This window comes from Pungitius pungitius, chromosome 2 (genome assembly GCF_949316345.1).
Source record: "Pungitius pungitius chromosome 2, fPunPun2.1, whole genome shotgun sequence".
Lineage (NCBI taxonomy): Eukaryota > Metazoa > Chordata > Actinopteri > Perciformes > Gasterosteidae > Pungitius > Pungitius pungitius.
Window position 1 is genome coordinate 26,443,152 of NC_084901.1, and position 19,267 is coordinate 26,462,418.

Sequence of the window (19,267 nt, forward strand, 5' to 3'; positions counted from 1 at the left end):
AGGTCCAAGGCCCTTTTTTCCACAATACAAAGCAATGAATTTACAGTTTTGTTGAAAAACTGTTTGTGTTCAAAGGGTGTAGAGCGTAATCAAATTTCTAGGGGCTGTTTGTAAGCTGCGGCTTCTCAATGGCTGTAAATATTAACTTCTGGAGCTTTCTTGGGAGAGAAACCGATCAAAGGTACTTTTGGAAAATCTCATTGTGCAGCACTTTATTGTTTAGAGATGTGTAGGGTTCCATAGAGGATTATATGAGTTAGTTTCAAGGATTCCTCTCCATATGAGAAGTCCTTGAGGAAACCCTGGAATTTGTTTATTTATTATCCTGAAATTACAAGACAAGTCTGACAATATCTGGCTTTATACTGCTCATGAAATATATATGAATACATACACACATATAGATTTTTTATACATATTGTACATTTATCTAAATTAATAATTGTGGCCATTCAGAGATGAGAATAAAAGACAAGCCTGTGATGCTTCAGTTAAGCTTGACCCAAGAGAGGACACGGAGACAGGACAGTAGATGAATATGGATTTTAATGGAGGATGCTTTGCAGGAGAAGCTTGAGCGGGAAATGTCCGGCAGAGTTGGAGAGGGAATGCAGGAAGGCAGTGTAAACAACAGTGGCTAGTTACAGCAAGGACCCTAAGCACTTGAAGGAGTAGTGTCGTGATGCACGGTGCAGGCAGGCAGGGAGGACTCAAATGCAGAGTTCCAAAGAAGTGCTCTTGTGGACAAATGTGGCAAAAACGCAACATTTAATGACGCGACAAGGGGCACCAAGAACACAGGGCTTGAATACACAAGGGAGGTGCAGATGATTATACACAGGTAGAAACAGGTGGAATTGACACTGCAGACAATCACAGGACATGGCAGGAAGTGAAGGAAGTGATCCCAGGAACAGGAGACATGAATCTACAAAATAAAACAGGAAGAAATTTTATGAAGATTAAAATTAAAATAAAGATAAAGTGCACCAGCCAACAGAAAGGGACAATTGAAAGTGACAAAATGTATGCACATGTAGAGAGTGAAGAGTCAGTCAGGGGGGGACGGGAAGAAACTGTTGGACCTCAGCCTCCTGCCGGATGGAAGGGGCACAAACAGTTTATGTTCAGGGTGAGAGGGGTCGGCTACAATCTTTCTAGCCCGCTTCAGTGACGGAGGAGCAGAGAATGGACTCGATGATGCCCGTGTAGAAGTGCATCATCATCGTCTTTGGCAGGTTGAATTTCTTCAGCTGCCTCAGGAAGAACATCCTCTGCTGAGCCTTTTTGGTGATGGAGCTGATCTCCAGCTCCCACTTGAGGTCCTGGGTGATGATGGAGCCCAGGAAACGGAAGAAATCCACAGTGGTGACAGGGGAGTCACACAGGGTGAGGGGGGAAGGTGAGGTTGCGTATTTCCTGAAGTCCATTTCCACTGTCTTCAGGGCGTTGAGCTCCGGGTTGTTCTCGCTGCACCACGTCACCAGGTGGTCAGACTCCCACCCGTAGGCGGACTCATCCCCACGAGAGATCAGTCCAATGAGGGTGGTGTCATCAACTTTAGGAGCTTGACAGACTGGTGACTGTAGGTGCAGCTGTTGGTGTGCAGGGAGAAGAGCAGAGGGGAAAGAACACAGACTTGGGGGTGTGCTTTTGTCCGAGAGGCAGAGACATGTTTCCCCAGCTTCACATGCTGCTTCCTGTCAGACAGGGAGTCAGTGATCCACTTTCAGGTGGAGTCGGACACATGCAGCCGGGACAGAGAATGTGGTATATCACAAAGGAGGTGTTTAAGATGGCAATGAACACAGGAGACAGCTGGTCAGCACAATGCTGAAACAAGTTAAGTAAAACTTAGAACTTAGAGAAATAATCTGGCCATGAGTGGAGAAGAAACCATGGTTTTTATGCAAGTGTTGATTGCCAGCTATCTAATGATAACCCATAATTTGCTGCGCTGTGCTAACCTTTTGCTAGTCTCCAGTTAGCTAGTCTCCAGCCTGAGGCCTGCCATTAATCCATTTCTGAAAACTCGCTTCAAGTGAACGGTGAAAGGTCGCTTCAAGTGAACCTCGCAGTTCATAGATGTCAATCCTTCGAAATGCCCAGTGACCCTAAATCTCTGCTTCCCAGCAACAAAGAGTCTCCTCTCTTCAGCTCCAAAGAATAAACCATGAGCTTGTTGCGATGGAAAGAAGAGACCTCTTGCTGCACTCCTAATACTCATCCAAATGCATTTGCCATGGGACTGATTAAGAGCAATCTTACGTTATCATTAGGGCAACTATAGTTGGTTGCTTTAAGAAGCTAGCAAGGGAACACAAGGCAAATCAAGTTTCAAAGGCAGCTTCAAAATCAAGGCTGATTTTTTCAGAGCTCTCGCTTGAGAAATAAAGGCTTCAACAAAAGACGTTTAGAACAGGTTGAGGTGTGCCTGTATTTATCAAACAACAACAAACCCAGGCTCAAACACTGCACTGAAGTAACAAGGAAAATATGAGGCAGTGAGGGAGTCCCATAAGCTAGGAGGACCAGGTGTGGCATCCAGTCACAGGTAACTTCACCCCAAGGGATGATGGGATCCATGAGCCACGTGACCCTTCCCCTGCCTCCCTCCCCTGTGCTTTTACGTGGGCCATGATGCAACAGAGTGCAAATGCTGATGCCAGCTCACACTTAGATGCCAAGAAAGAGTCCTTGTCTTTTTGAAGCACATCTTTAGGGATCTTTTAGAAAGGTGGTTGTGTAAGGGAACGGAGGTGTTTGATGTGTGTTGGGGGGGGGGGCAGCTCAGAGATCAGAAGTGATTATGTCTGGTGTTATTGGGCCTGCGAGCTGCCTTACCAAAGCTTACATCATGGTCTTGATGATGGCGAGGAGGAGTATGTGAGAGGCTTGGCGTAAGCTTGTGCATATATGTGAGTGTCTCCCCCGCTGTGGTAGATCTGTCTTTCCATCACAAAGGGAAGGGGGAGGGTAGGAAGGTGTGAGAGACACGCTCACTCAACATGTCTTGTGTATATGTATGCCAGATGTACTGGAGAAGGAGGCTGATATCTTCACTGCAGGCATGAACACTACAAGTAAGAGACACTGAGAAGGCTAACAGTGGAAAGATGGATAATTGATCAACAGAAATATGTAAAACATGTGTATAAATATACTGTACATTATATCATTAGTTTATATTATGTTCATGAGTCATTATTAGGGTTGGGTATCGAGAATCGAAAAATCGTTTTTTTTTACTATTTACCCGGTATCGTTCAAAAGTTTAAAATTCGATTCCTGGTTTTGATTCTCAGACTGCCGGCGCCGACCGGAAATAGAAACCGCTGAACACCAACGAAGAAGCGTCCACCGGAAGTGTTGGCGTAACAGCACAATCGAACATGTATAGCGTGCGTCGGCGGTCCAAAGTGAGGTTACACTTTTCGAAACAAACGGTTAACTCCCGGTTGTTGTGAATTTGTGACGTATCAGACCAGTGTGCGCGCGGGTGCCGGGTGGCCCGAGCGGAGCTGTCCTATCTGTTAAAATGAGCAGTGAGGCTGGCGCTGCAAAGAAAAAAAAGATTGTGCTAGCACTTCCCGCGTCGACCGCTAGCACCCCCCCTGTCAACGAAAGTGTCCCTGATTTGGGGTTGGGAGAGTTGGCAGCCCCCTATGTGTGCCCCGTCTTTGACGCGCTGCCTCTTCCTCTAGCTCCAAGGGTTTGCCCATCAGTGGGAGCAAGGTAACGTTTAAGTACCTGCAGTATCATACACTCATGTGTAAATGTGTTTTTGTGAGGTTTCAAAAATAAACCTCTCTTGAGGAAAGTGTACCCCTGTTAAAATATATTCATAATTTATAGTGTTTATACAATATTCAAGTTCATAGTTTGATATTTATATTGTAGTTGAAAACAGCCCTGTTAGAAATTCATAGTAAAGTTAATAAAAAGTTCATAGAATTAACATTGATGGAGAAGGTTCAGACTATTTCCTTCAGAAAGACCCTTGGTTAGCTAGCTCATTTAAAATATTTTACTTAACTTAAACTTTTTTGACCCTGCCTCTTGAAAGAATCGGAATCGAGAATCGCTGGGAACCGGAATTGAAACCAGGAATCGGAATCGTTTAAATTCAAACGATACCCAACCCTAGTCATTATACAGTGATTCGCAGATCATCCTGCATAAAAAGTAAAAGTCTTATATGTAAGTACTATACTTGTTGACAACAACATCATAAAAAGATGTGCAGCAAGTTCGAAATGAACTAAATGTACAGCAATATATGTCAGTATATTAATTATGTTTATGCTTATTTCCGCCTGCACTGCAACAGCAATGTTAAAAATCATGGAGATTGGATGTAATCAGGTAATAAACAAACAGAAGTGTGTGTGTGTGTGTGTGCGTGTGTGTGACTCACAGCTGTGTGTCTGCTGCTGTCACGTCTGCTGTTTAATTACCTCCAGCAGAAGCTGAGGAACAAAATCACTTTGTGTTTCAGTGCTTTCCTGCATGATTGGGTTTCGCTGGCGCTTTAGCAATGGTGCACTGCTTCCATTTTGACGAATGTGACAGGCGAGGTGGGGGCCACTTCTGCTGCCGCTGTTTCTGCCTGGGGATGGATGGATAGGTGGATGCAGACGTTGATGGAGGCGCGGTGCTCATCAGGGAACAGCGAACCAATCATAGCGGGAGAGTCTGGGAGGATTTGGGATTTTTCTTGTGCTTTGTTGTGTTTGCACAGTGCAGCAGAAAGGCCTATGTTGGAAAGAACCCTGGGAGTGTGGGAAGGAGGCTTTAGCTGCAAGATGTCAGTTCTTCTTCAACCACTATTGTTGTTTTCTCTCTTGGTTTTCCTTTTCCTGTACTGTTCATGACCCAGGAGTCTGTAACCATGTGACACCATCATCGTGCAGTAACTAGATCAAAAACACACCAGCTGTCAGAGCTCAAGAGAGTTTGTTTAGAAATGCGGCTCTCTCACTTCCATTGGCAGTCATGCCTGTTAACTACAGTGGTTTGATTCATTTTTCTTTCATTTACTTAGCAGAATTTGTGAAGTTTAGTTTCGAAGGAGAAGATTGGTCTGTAGGTTCAATCTCTGTCATAACCCATTGACATCTCTGTATCTTAACAGTTTTAAGCGCTCATGGGAAATTCAACACAGATTTTTAAAAGCAGCCCACGAATGATTGCTTTTGCTTACGTCAGGGGTGTCAAACTAATTTCAGGGTCGGGCCAGATACTGGCCACTTCGACTGGACGGTGGGCCAATGACGATCAGACTGGCGAACGCTACAGCCAGTGGTACGGATCGCTGACGGCGCGGCACTCACCCGGCCGGCCACACTGGACGTCCAGCCGGACACCGGCGACATTTGTGGCTTACGTCGACACACTACTTTTCCTAATCTTCGCAGCTCCTTAGGCAGCTATGGAGACACAGACAATAATGTGCTGAAGGAATAAAAGTTCTTAAGAGAAGTCCCTGTATTTAACATTTTGAGTAACTTCTCAGTGAAAACTAGGCTTCTGTCTCTGTTTGATTCACGACTGATGAAATACTTTCAGCATCCTTTTAAGTCAGCCGATTCATCCAACCTCTTGATTGGTACGCTAAGGCCCTTTGTCAATATGCGTTAACCAGCAAGGTGGATCAGGATGAAGAAATCAATCACACTCTGCTCCTGCATTCACTTTTAACTTTTTGAAATATTTTCATTAAAAGCACAAAAACATAAAGTTGGTAACACCTTTGATGACAGGATTCTACTCTCCCAGCGTTAATATGCAGCATGAGCGCGCTTTACTCATTTCTAAAGCATACTGTGATGGTCCATGCCCTTTGAATTAAGCGACCTGCATATGACATTTGTAGTTCTCAGATCTTAACTGGAGAGCAGCGCTTCGCTTTCAAGATAGAGGAGACCGAGCCATCCAGTTCTCTACTTCAGTACCTCATACATGAGAGAAGTTTCAGTCTTCTAAATTGGCACCCTGAAGGCTGTTACCACTCAACCAGCGGTGTCACAGAAGTAGCAGTGTCATGGGGATCTTGCTGGTGCTCCAGCCTGAGGCGAATGGGCTAGTCTGGGCAGAAGGAGGACCGTCAAAAGAGTGAAATCCAAACCACCGAATTCTAAAAACAGAAGCTGGTAGGCAGCCCCCTTTTATGAACAAAACTGTTACTTTTCAAAAAAAGAAGAGAACTCCTGTTAAAATAAGTCAACCCTGTGTTGGTACAGTATCTATATACACTCACCGGCCACTTTATTAGGTACACCTGTCCAACTGCTCGTTAACACTTAATTTCTAAGCAGCCAATCACATGGCGGCAACTCAGTGCATTTAGGCATGTAGACATTGTCAAGACAATCTCCTGCAGTTCAAACCGAGCATCAGTATGGGGAAGAAAGGTGATTTGAGTGACTTTGAACGTGGCATGATTGTTGGTGCCAGAAGGGCTGGTCTGAATATTTCAGAAACTGCTAATCTACTGGGATTTTCACGCACAACCATCTCTAGGGTTTACAGAGAATGGTCCGAAAAAGAAAAAACATCCAGTGAGCGGCAGTTCTGTGGGCGGAAATGCCTTGTTGATGCCAGAGGTCAGAGGAGAATGGCCAGACTGGTTCAAGCTGATAGAAGGGCAACAGTGACTCAAATAACCACCCGTTACAACCAAGGTGGGCATATGAGCATCTCTGAACGCACAGTACGTCCAACTTTGAGGCAGATGGGCTACAGCAGCAGAAGACCACACCGGGTGCCACTCCTTTCAGCTAAGAACAGGAAACTGAGGCTACAATTTTCACAAGCTCATCGAAATTGGACAATAGAAGATTGGAAAAACGTTGCCTGGTCTGATGAGTCTCAATTTCTGCTGCGACATTCGGATGGTAGGGTCAGAATTTGGCGTCTACAACATGAAAGCATGGATCCATCCTGCCTTGTATCAACGGTTCAGGCTGGTGGTGGTGGTGTCATGGTGTGGGGAATATTTTCTTGGCACTCTTTGGGCCCCTTGGTACCAATTGAGCATCGTTGCAACGCCACAGCCTACCTGAGTATTGTTGCTGACCATGTCCATCCCTTTATGACCGCAATGTACCCAACTTCTGATGGCTACTTTCAGCAGGATAAAGCGCCATGTCATAAAGCTGGAATCATCTCAGACTGGTTTCTTGAACATGACAATGAGTTCGCTGTACTCAAATGGCCTCCACAATCACCAGATCTCCATCCAATAGAGCATCTTTGGGATGTGGTGGAACGGGAGATTCGCATCATGGATGTGCAGCCGACAAATCTGCGGCAACTGTGTGATGCCATCATGTCAATATGGACCAAACTCCCTGAGGAATGCTTCCAGCACCTTGTTGAATCTATGCCACGAAGAATTGAGGCAGTTCTGAAGGCAAAAGGGGGTCCAACCCGTTACTAGCATGGGGTACCTAATAAAGTGGCCGGTGAGTGTATATGGTCAGTTACTTGGATGTGTAAGAATACAAACAAACATGTGTGCCTTTAAAGCACCAAGAAAATGTGTCAACTGAAAGCAGCATTTTCAGAGTGTTAGTGGCAATCTGAGGATTTTCTTGGTCTTAATCCAGAAAAATGGCTTAGTTTTTGTATAAACGTAGGTTTGAGACCGCTGTCATTTAAAATATCCAGTAGATGATCTTCTAGCACGCATTCTCCTGGTTTGTGGATCCATTCCTTTGCGCTGTGTGGGTCTGTTGTGGTTGGGAAGTAAAGCTCAAACCCTTTAAAACAAAGACAGGTGATCGTGCAGCAGCTGGGAGGATGATGGAGGCTTTGCCAGAAAAGAAAAATCCACACAGAAATAGCTATAACAGTTTGTGACAAGGTCAAGAAAGTTGTGTATACAAGTTATGTAAACAATGAGTGTATGTATACATATTAATAATAAATGACAAATAAATACAATACATCCATTAATTAAATTAAAGAGTGCATCTAAAACTAAAGTAAAAATGTCAGCACCCTACATTTTTATGTAAAGGGTTATTGACAGCATGTTCCTCGATGTCTCCTTAGGGTTTTCATTGTATTGTTCTTATTCATATGTCAATAGGTTAGCAGAGACTGTTTTGATTGGTAACTGCTAATGAAAGTGTGAAGAGGACTGTCTTACCAGTATTGGATGACTGTTTTACCATCAAATTTTTAACAAGGTTGTGAGTCTGAGCTACAAGGTTTTGCAGCAGGTTTAACGAGCCGAGTTAGTTTCTCCCAACACTGACGCTCATCAGCTGTGAAATAGGATAGAGGAGCGCCGGCATTTATTTAGTATGTGAGAAGAAAAAAAACAGCTTTCCCTGCAGCATCCGCCAACGTTCCAACCCCAGATGTGTCCAGCCCCTCGGGGGGAAGTTGATGGGATACAAACGGAGGAGACCTTTTTAGCTACGTCCATCAGCACCCTGTCAGTACACCTCCCCCTCCTGGAGCAACGACCCTCGACCTCTCAGACAGTCAACAGGAGGTGGAGTCTTTTGGGGGGAATAACGCGTCTAATTCATCCGTGGTGTGTGAGCAGATAGATGCCGGGGTGGCAGGCTGGCAGCGCTTTTTCAGCAAGCTAATGACGCGTGGTGTTTTCAGTCTCTGAAGTGTGCTCGTTTGTGTGTACGTGTGTGTTTTTGTGATCTTTGTGATAACACAGGGAGAGTACTACATGCAGGCATCCTAATGACGGGGGCGGGAGGGGGGGGGGGTTGTGCACTAAGAGAGAAGGGGAAATTGAAAAATGTAGAGGAAAAACAAAACAGGAAGACAGATGTGGAGGAAGTAGAACGAGTGCAGAGTGAAGACGTCGCCAAGTGATGGAGACTGCAGGAGATGTGAGCTCAAAGGGTGGTGGACTGTTGGGGGGAGGGGTGGGGGGGTGGAATGGGGCCTCTTTACGTCTTGTGTATCATCAGAGATCCCTGCAATGTGCCTCAGGAGGTGCTCAGGCATGGGCCACTTACAGACTGACGGACCTCATGCCTGGATCCTTTATCATCCAGACCAGACAGGACCACGGTGGGGAGTGGAGGGTGCTCTCTTTACACCTCTTTTGTTCTTCTAAAGAATAAACAATGTCTCACTCAGTTTGATTCTAACATGAATCTTATACATTAGTTTTAGTTTAGTTTTATAAAGCAGTGCGGGCGCAACATACATATGAAAGATATAAAGATATAAAAAGTAAACTTTTTAAGGTGGGTAACGGATATGATGGTAGGGGAAACACTGTGGAGTGCAGTGTGGACTAAGTGTGGTCAGTTCACTGTCTCCGTTGAGTTACAGTTCAATCAGGAGAGACTCATTTAATAGTAATACAATAAATTATCACACAAGCATAAAATATGAATTGTGATAGGTCTTGGGCGATTGGACTCCATCACGACGTACTATCCGCGAAGGCAGGGATAGTGAGGTCCAATAAGCCCAATTCCCCTGGAGTCCAGACACTGGTGGAGGTGGTGTAAGGAATAGCAGCAACCTGATGACGAACCAGGAACAACGCTGATGCCAACTGGAGGTGAGTGGGGTGGAGGAGGGTCGGTTCAGCTACACGCTGACATGACAGCTGACAGCCAACAGAGAGGAGAACACGTTTAAAGATTGACAGCGACAACATGATTGGCTTAAGGAAACCGTGTGTAGAATCTGATTGGGGCGTGCACATTTTAGTAACCAATCAGCTGATAGAGTAATTACAAAGGAGGCGAACAGAGTCAGACTGGTTGTCTTCCTGACTGAACTTGCGCTTAAGCTACATATAACAAGCGGCTAAAACAGCAAGCACCATGTCACTGATTAGGTCTCTAAGCCCACGTATTGATTCGTGATAGTAACATATTGGTTTGTGTTCAGTGATTCCTGTGTTCTTTTAAAACTCACCTTTATTTTGTTGGTGGACCACTTCACTGTATGAGGCCCTATCGCCAATCATTGACTTTACTGATGTCAAACCAACCAGTGTTTGACAGCACATGAATATCCAGTCAGGCTCATTATATTTACAGAGAAAACAGAAGGATTATGATGAAAGATCAAAACACAGAGATTATATTACACATATTTCTTGTGATTGATGTATTGTCATCAAAGCTGTGTTGACATAAATCCTAATCTGAGAAATAACTTTCGTCTTCGGAGGAGAGAGCCTGGAAGGCGTTCAAATGGGGGAGTCAAAAATAGAAAATAGATCACGATTGTACACAACATGATATGACATCGTCACAATATGTCGCAGCAAGGACCATTCATATTTCAACCATCTACCAGGGGACTGACTTTGTCCCTAAGGGTCCAGGGTCTAAGGCCTTAGGGGGACGTTAGGATCTGGTCTGGTGTATTCTCGCCCTTATTGCTCATATTATGGATGAACATGATTATTGCAGGCCTACGTCGTTGTCAGTGCAAAATGAAATGTTCCAGATCTAGAGAGGGAAACAGGCTGTTGTTTCAGTCGGTAAGCCAAAATAAAAACAGGATATGTTCATGAGCCCCTATGTTTTAGAGGCTGAGGTTTGCTTCTTGGCTTCAGAAACAAGAGAAGACAATTGTAGGTCCTCTCAAAAAAAGCTGTAGGGGATGTGCTGTGTTTGTTGGCGTGTGCTGACAGTGGCAGGGGGCAGTCAGACAATACAAAGCTGTTTTTAGCTACTAAAATGAATTCACATCCAGGGCCACTGATCTGCACAAACACCCCGCTCCAAGACACCGAATCAGCTTGTACAGATGGATCATTTTTCCCTTTCTTGGCGAACACAGAGGGAATAATTGCACTTTGCAGAGAAATAAATGTAATCGTCAACATTAAACCTCTAGCACAGAGCCCGAAAAACTTTTCCAATTAAACATTCATTAACTTGTTGGTGTTTACAGAAGCGGGGACCATCGTGCTGAGAGAAAGAAATACTTCTGTTTCCAGACATCTACATAAATGTCCTGCTGCTGTGGCTGTGGCCTCCATCCAGCTTAAGGGAATGAGGTGAGATGGAAGAATGCTGTTGCCCTTCTTCTTCGCAAGAATGAGCTTGAAGGTGTCTAGAAAATATCAACGCCAGACTGTCAGCTGGTACTCGGACATTTTAGTGAAAGCCCTGAATGTTAACCTTGTGATAGTGCTCCATCAGACTGCTCCCAAATCTCCTGGTTCATCATGACCCTGAGAGCCTCTCTGTCATTGTTCAATCTTAGGTCTTTACAGCTTCTCTCACTATACCATCTAGCAGGGACTGAGTAAGTCCCTGAGGGTCCAGGGTCTTAGGCCTTAGGCTTGCTCCGTTACTCTCATTTTGAGCAGAGGGGGGACTGATGTGGAAGAAATTAGGCAGGTACTGTCTCACTTATTTTCCAGGGCTTCTACCTTATTTGCTGCAAAGTGGTATTCAAGTATATATCACAAAGTTAATAAAGAAATCTGAATACAAAATAAATAATCCAATGGTCTTCATCATTTTGTACAATCTCTCACTCACTATCCTCACTCACTCACTATGTCTCTATGACTCTCTCTCTCTCACTCATTCTTTATCTCCATCATTTACTCATAAATCAACTATCTTACTATCTCACTCTCTCTCTCTCATTCACTGACAAAGTCACTCAGTCATTCACTCCCTCAACCCCTCACTCCTCTCACTCTTTCTCAACTAGTCACTTAAGCCTGGAACACACCAAGCCAAGGCCGACGAACTAGTGGCGACGAGAACAGACTGCAGAATGGGGTCACGTCGGCAGCGTCTGGTTCCAAAGTTACCCTGTCACACCAAGCCGATACTCAACACCCGCCGGCCAAGTAGCACGTCCATTCTGCGCCTGCCGTTTTTTCTTCTTCTAGTGCACTGGTTCACTGGCTGAGCAGCCAATCAGAATGATCAGAAGGCCCGACTGACCAACAAGCCCCGACGCCGATTCAACATGTAGAATCGGCCGTTACAAAGCCGACGAGGAGTGACTTTGGCCAACGGTGCGGAACACACTGAGGAGATTTAGTCGGCCGACCCACGAAAACTGCCCGACGGGCCGACTGTCGGCTTTACTCACTCATTCGCTCATGCATTCAGTGTTTCTCTTTTCTTCACTCACTCACTTATCTCTATTTCATGAAGTCAGAGAGAGGACATAACATCAAGGGGCTCTCAGCAGAGCAGCGTGAGCCTTGAGATTGAATTAATGATCAGCAAAATTAATCTTTCATAAGGAGTAATAGTCTGCCTTGCTGGGGTATTTGCAACTGCATGGAGGATGATGTCTTTGGATTTTAGCAGTAAATAGATTTTCCATGGAAAGCACTGAAAATATGAGAGAGTGATGCATTTTGTGTTTCAGAAATGATGCCATATTTACCAGGTAAAGGCTTCCTATCAATCACCAATGTGGTCCAAAGGAGGCCAAGGTTAAACAGAGTGGACATCCTATCCTTTGACCTGCCATTAAGTAGAGCTGAGGCAACGCATGCTCCCTGAGGTCTGAAAGGCAGATGCCAAAGTAGGGGGGCCTTCTGCCTCAGACGCTGTCTCTCAGAAAGCAGCAAAGTGAGTGGTGAGAGCATGGCGTTATGAAACGTACAGTAACTGAGGCTGCAAAAGTGCATATGGGATATTATGTATAATAAACTATTACAAAGTAACAGAGCTACTTGCATGGCTCTTTTAGACATACAATCTCCTGTGCATCCGATGGTTGAATTGGAAAAACAAATGGAAGGACCTCTAAGATGAAAAAAAGGAATTTCATTTACATGAAAATGTCAGATTGTTTAGATTTTATTACAGTTATTAAACACTTACGTTTTTCATTGAGGCTTTTATCCAGAAACTTACAATAAGCACTTTCAACCACAAGGTACAGACCCAGAACAATGAGAACCAAGAAAGCCAAACTACAGACGCAGTGTGTTGGTTTTGCCATTTGTACAAAAATAGAGAGAAATGATTAGTGAAAGTAACAAAGACAAACATAATAAATAGTATAAATAGTCAGTTCAATCATTCATAGCCATTCAAGTCCATTTTGATTCAACCTGCTTGCCTGTACCATTTCTTCTTTACGTCCAGTGTGTCCAGCATTTGCAAGCATCAATAAGCAACGTTTCAATTGACAATCAACTGAAACTTCCCTTTCTGCCCGCTGTAGAAGAACGCCGATGGCCGATGTGAAAAAATGAAGTCCACCCACCTTCCTTGAAGGTTTTAACGAGTGTTCGTTCTCAGTGTACAATGAGACTTCCGGCAAACATACTTGAGAGGAGAATCTTGTCACGGTTTGGTCTCTCTTCCTGTGTTATTTTGTAGTTTTCATGTCTCTTGTGTTCCTGGGTAACTTCACTTCCTGCCTTGTCCTGTGATTGCCTGATTGATTCCACCTGTGTCCAGTCACCTGCACCTCCCTTGTGTATTTAAGCCCTGTGTGCCTGTTGTCCAGTGTCGTGTCATTGTCTATATGTTCCCCGCTGTTGGAGCACGTTATTGGTTTTGTCAGGAATAAAGAGCACTTTTTGATCGAGAACCTCTGCATTTGAGTCCTGCTTCCGCCTGCTTCAGCACCGACCCTGACAGAATGACACGACCAAAGAAGGACTCAGCAGACTCCTGGTACGACTTGGGCCCGGAATACCTGGATGTGAGGAGCCCGTTTTTCCAGCGCAAGACGGACTTCATTTTTGGTCCCAGGAGCTATCAGAAGGCGTGCCTGGAACTAAGGGACCTCCTCAACCCGAGGAAGAGCCCGAGGAGGAGGAGGAAACGAACCCCTCCAGCCCCGGCTCCTGACCCGGTCCAAAGACGCTTGCCCCAGCCCGTTCCTGCGCCGAGACGCCCGTCAGCGCCCGTTCCGGCGCCGAGACGCCCGTCAGCGCCCGTTCCGGCCCCCAGAGTCCAGTCTCCGCCCGTTCCGGCCCCCAGAGTCCAGTCTCCGCCCGTTCCGGCCCCCAGAGTCCAGTCTCCGCCCGTTCCGGCCCCCAGAGTCCAGTCTCCGCCCGTTCCGGCCCCCAGAGTCCAGTCTCCGCCCGTTCCGGCCCCCAGAGTCCAGTCTCCGCCCGTTCCGGCCCCCAGAGTCCAGTCTCCGCCCGTTCCGGCCCCCAGAGTCCAGTCTCCGCCCGTTCCGGCCCCCAGAGTCCAGTCTCCGCCCGTTCCGGCCCCCAGAGTCCAGTCTCCGCCCGTTCCGGCCCCCAGAGTCCAGTCTCCGCCCGTTCCGGCCCCCAGAGTCCAGTCTCCGCCCGTTCCGGCCCCCAGAGTCCAGTCTCCTTCCCCGCCCCCACGGCCCCCGACGATGACCCCTCCCTCCCACCCTCTTGTGACCGCCTGGAAGTCGGTCCTTGAAGGGGGGGTGGGGTCAGGGGTTGGGCCGGAGCCCCAAGCCTCGACGACGCCGGAGCCGCACTGCTCGGCGCCCCCCGCCACGACGTCGCCGCAGCCGCACTGCTCGGCGCCCCCCGCCACGACGACCCCGCAGCCGCACTGCTCGGCGCCCCCCGCCACGACGACGCCGCAGCCGCACTGCTCGGCGCCCCCCGCCGCGACGACGCCGGAGCCGCACTGCTCGGCGCCCCCCGCCGCGACGACGCCGCAGCCGCACAGCTCGGCGCCCCCCTCCGCGACGACGCCGCAGCCGCACAGCTCGGCGCCCCCCGCCGCGACGACGCCGCAGCCGCACAGCTCGGCGCCCCCCGCCACGAGGCACGGCCGCCGCAGCGGTCGGCCCCCCGAGACCCTGAAGCCCGGCCGCCGTAGCGGTCGGCCCCCCGAGACCCGGAAGCCCGGCCGCCGTAGCGGTCGCCCCCCCGAGACCCTGAAGCCCGGTCGCCGTAGCGGTAGACCCCCCGAAGGACCCGACGAGTGGCCGCCATCACCCTGAGTTCCCTGCGCGGTCCAAGATCGTTGGGTTCCCACCCTCCCTCCCCTTGTCTGTGTTTCTCTGGTTCTGTTCCCCTTGAGGACCGTCTGGAATTCGGTCCTTGAGGGGGGGGTTCTGTCACGGTTTGGTCTCTCTTCCTGTGTTATTTTGTAGTTTTCATGTCTCTTGTGTTCCTGGGTAACTTCACTTCCTGCCTTGTCCTGTGATTGCCTGATTGATTCCACCTGTGTCCAGTCACCTGCACCTCCCTTGTGTATTTAAGCCCTGTGTGCCTGTTGTCCAGTGTCGTGTCATTGTCTATATGTTCCCCGCTGTTGGAGCACGTTATTGGTTTTGTCAGGAATAAAGAGCACTTTTTGATCGAGAACCTCTGCATTTGAGTCCTGCTTCCGCCTGCTTCAGCACCGACCCTGACAAATCTTGTTTCACAGCATGCTACCAGGTGGGAGGAGACTGGGCCTGTGTAGGCGGAGCATTGCGCTCACTCTGTCGGTTGTCGGCTGCCTTTCATTCAGAGAGGGACTGAGCCGTCATAGCCATCCATCAGCCCCTCTACCTTTGTATGACGGAGGGAGACGGCAGACCGTGTGTGTGTGTGTGTGTGTGGGTGGGTGTCTGAGGAGGCTGCTTCTAAACTCAGGTGTTGAGCGTTTGTTTCCGCTCCATAATGAAGAAGTAATGAGCAGTCAGACAAGCTGTTGATTAGCTTTATTCCACCAGTCTGCCGAGTGCTTGCAGATGGCTTGTTGTCTCCACTCAGGTGTGTGTGTGTGTGTGTAGGAGCATTTCCAGTGTTTGTGTCTGCCTCGAGTGAGCGAGTGAACGAGGAAAGTATTGATAGGAGTTTCCATATGAAACAAAGCAGTTAGAAGCTGCCTCTTTACCCCAGGCTGTATCAGGTTTTTCTTTATGGTGGAGTACTAATAAGGCCATTGGACAGTGATGGATGAAGCATTTCCTGGGACTGACACGTCAATTGTTCTTTCCATAATAGTTTCCTATGAATGAATCACTCTACTTTGGGGGAGAAGCCCCGAGTGTGAGAGCACGCACACATAACGTCTATGTACGGTGAAGCAGTGGTCCGATATCAGGCGGCTACGACACTAATGTGCGATAAAGATAGCAGGTGTCATCTGTTTCTGTCAGTCGCACAGCCCTGAACGTTTCCACACCATTACCACTTGGTAAATTGTTTTTACTGAGTTATACGTGGACATCACAATCTTGGGCAATTGGTTTCATCAAAATTGGGAAGTTAAAAGAAGCAGAACAGCAATTTAGAATTTTTGCACTCACATGAAAATGGAAGACTCACATAAGACATGTTTGAAAAAAATGCCGAACAGAATACTGAGAGAGGCAGAGGCCGAAATCAGCAGCCTGATCTATGCTGCGTTTCCACTCCAATGCGATGCTCACTCTTATTGCTTCGATTGACCCGTCACCTTTTTAATCCCATTTCTTTTTGTGATTTACAATTCACAGTTCGTTAGCTGGCTCCATAGCCCCCCCACCCCCACCCACCTCTCTCTATGCGATGAGGATGGCTGCAGAAATTACAATACATTGTACGTTCCCCATTGAAAGAAGCTGGCTAGGTGATTGGTGCTGAACAATATTCATAATATTGTATAAGAAATACTATAATAAGAAATTTGTTAAAACGAACATGTGTATATCCATATAGAAATGTTGTCAACAGTATATTTCCACTCCCGGAAAATCAGAAAACCAAAACGCAGCCGAGTCCATGGCGACCGGTTGTTTAATTCATGGGTTTTAAAGGCTTGTCAGATTTTCATTACCACAAAACATGTTTCACTCAGACATGGCCTTATAGCTACTGTTTTATGTTTCAACGCAACTCCTGATCAGGAGAAAGCAGGAGGGCAGTGTTTACGGTAACGTGGTCGTGGACGAGGGCACAGGCTGGCCAGGTGCAGCAGAAGTTGAGCTTGGATCAGCAGCCGGACCTCACATGAGGAAGTAGATCCCTCCCTGTGGTCTCTTCCCTGAGAACACATTCACTTTGTTTGCAGCCAAACAGTGAGACCAAATCAAATTAAGCAAAGGACAGAAGACGCAAAGAGAGATAGAGATGATACAAAACATGAATGAAATGCCACAATGACTGAAAGACATTAACCAAATGAAGCAACGTAATTATCTCTTCATGTAAAAGCAAGTTTGTCATAACATTTTTGAGAAACAGCGACGCCCTGCAGACATTTTTAGAAGAGATTCTTAAAGAGCTAAGAGATTTTGCTAGGCTTCTTCCTCCTCAAGTAAACCATTCAAAATCTCTATTTAGTGAACAATGTTTGTGGAACTAGACTTCAAGTTAATAAAGCTACATTACATAACAACATTGAGTTAACGAGGAAACAGTTGAGTGGTATCGTTTTGTGTTTGTTGTGCTTTCCACAACCATTGCACAGTGAGCCATCCACTGGACTCACACACCATGAACAGTGCTGTTGACTAGACTGGTTTATTGGTGCAGGCTCATGTGGGTATTTCAACCCGCAGAACATTTGTGTCTCACAGCCTGACAACTTATAAATATCATTCACACCCACACTTTCAGTATAAGTGGGAGTTTTACAGTGTAACAAAACAGGCCTTCAATCTATAGATGAATCAAGCCCAGCAATAAAAGAATGTCATCGTAATTGCAGTTATTCTGCCCTTGTTAAGTTATGAAGTATTTTGGGTTGCCAGAATATCAAGGAAAGGAAAGGTTTTTCTAACATTTAGACGTGCTTTTGTGACATTAGAAAAAAGGCCAAAGGGGAGCTCTGCCGAGGGGCACTCTCCCACACACAAACCTGCACACACGCACGGACCAACTCCCCTGTTACGGCGCATTCCCGTTACTGTTGCACGGTTTTCACCTTTGTTATTCTCCCTGTTTATGGAAGGCTGTGTGCTCTAATGAGGCTTAAGGAACGTGAATGTGAGTAGTGATAAGATAATGATACGTAATAAAGATTTGGTCTTTGAATTTTGCAAGTGAGAGGGGTTCAGAACCCATTGGGGAAATTAACATGAGAGCTGTCCTCAGCTACTCCACACATTCATGACCAGTACCCTTGTTCTCTACTCTGTGTGTGTGAGTAGGTGTGTTTGTGTGTTAGTCTACCACATGCTCAAGTGAAGTACAAGTAACGCATACTCAACTGCTCCCTCACCTTAAGGCCGGCTCCTCTCATTTTGTCGTCTCAATTTGTCCCATGTGATCAGGGCTTGACATGAACATGTTTGCTCACCAGCCACTGTGACTAGTGGTTTTTCAAAGTTACTAGCCACTCAGCAATTTCATTAGCCATCTTTTTTTTGTTGGGAAAATGAGTTTATTGCGGTTTGCTACAATTTACTTTGAAGAATCCAATCCTTTAAAATATAAATTACCATTGTAAAAGACTAAATCAAGACTACACAAAACGTATATGTACAGACACCAAAGCTCTTATAAAAAAAAGCTCCAGCTCTTATAAGTGTGTAAAGCTCCTTTCCTGACATATGCAACTGAGTAAGACAAAGACAAAAAGAGTAGTTCCTTGCATATAAAGCTCTGCCGACTTCATGAAGACCAGGGACCTGATGCCATGCTTTGTTGTCTTCATCCGTTTAGTGGCAATGCTTTTGACATGGCCAACGATATCTCATGGTCCCTTATTGTTTCTACTGTGAGATTGCTTGACCCAACGACAAAAAACACCCCTGAACCTATTCACTCTTGTACTACCTACAATCAGTGCAGTACAGTATTTTGGCAGGATCACAAACCAGCCATTCTTGACTGGACCTCCACATTTTGTTAAACAATCTTTTCTTTTTCGTTGTCTCCTCTTCATTTTTATTTCCTCAAAAGTTTTTCTCTCTCCACCCTCCACAGCCTCCACCTGTCACATGTGTTCGCTGGTCTATGTTGCTTAGTAACAAACGTACGGTGGCCGAGGGTGGAAAAAAATGCATGCACAATAAAACGTTAGCAGGACATTTTGGTTGATGTTGCCTTCTCAAGATGTGGCATGTGAACTGGTTAAAATGTGTGCGTCTCACGGTCAATGCGTGAGGCTTGAGAAACCTGCAAAGAGTTTATTATTTTAGAAAACAGAGCAGGCAGGTCCACATGGATATCTCTGCCGTCTGGCGAACAGCCCTGAGCTGTTGAACGGACACACACGCCTACACACACTCAGAAAGGCACACACACTGCAGCTTAACTATATTTCATTTCCATCTGGCTGTCAGCCCTGAGAAATGATTGTATATGTGAACATGCGTGTGTTTGTTTGTGCTGCCCCAGTGACGTACCCACTAGATTAATGAGACCTATTCTACTGTGGCATGTGCCTCCATGCACGTCTGCATGTGTGTTTAC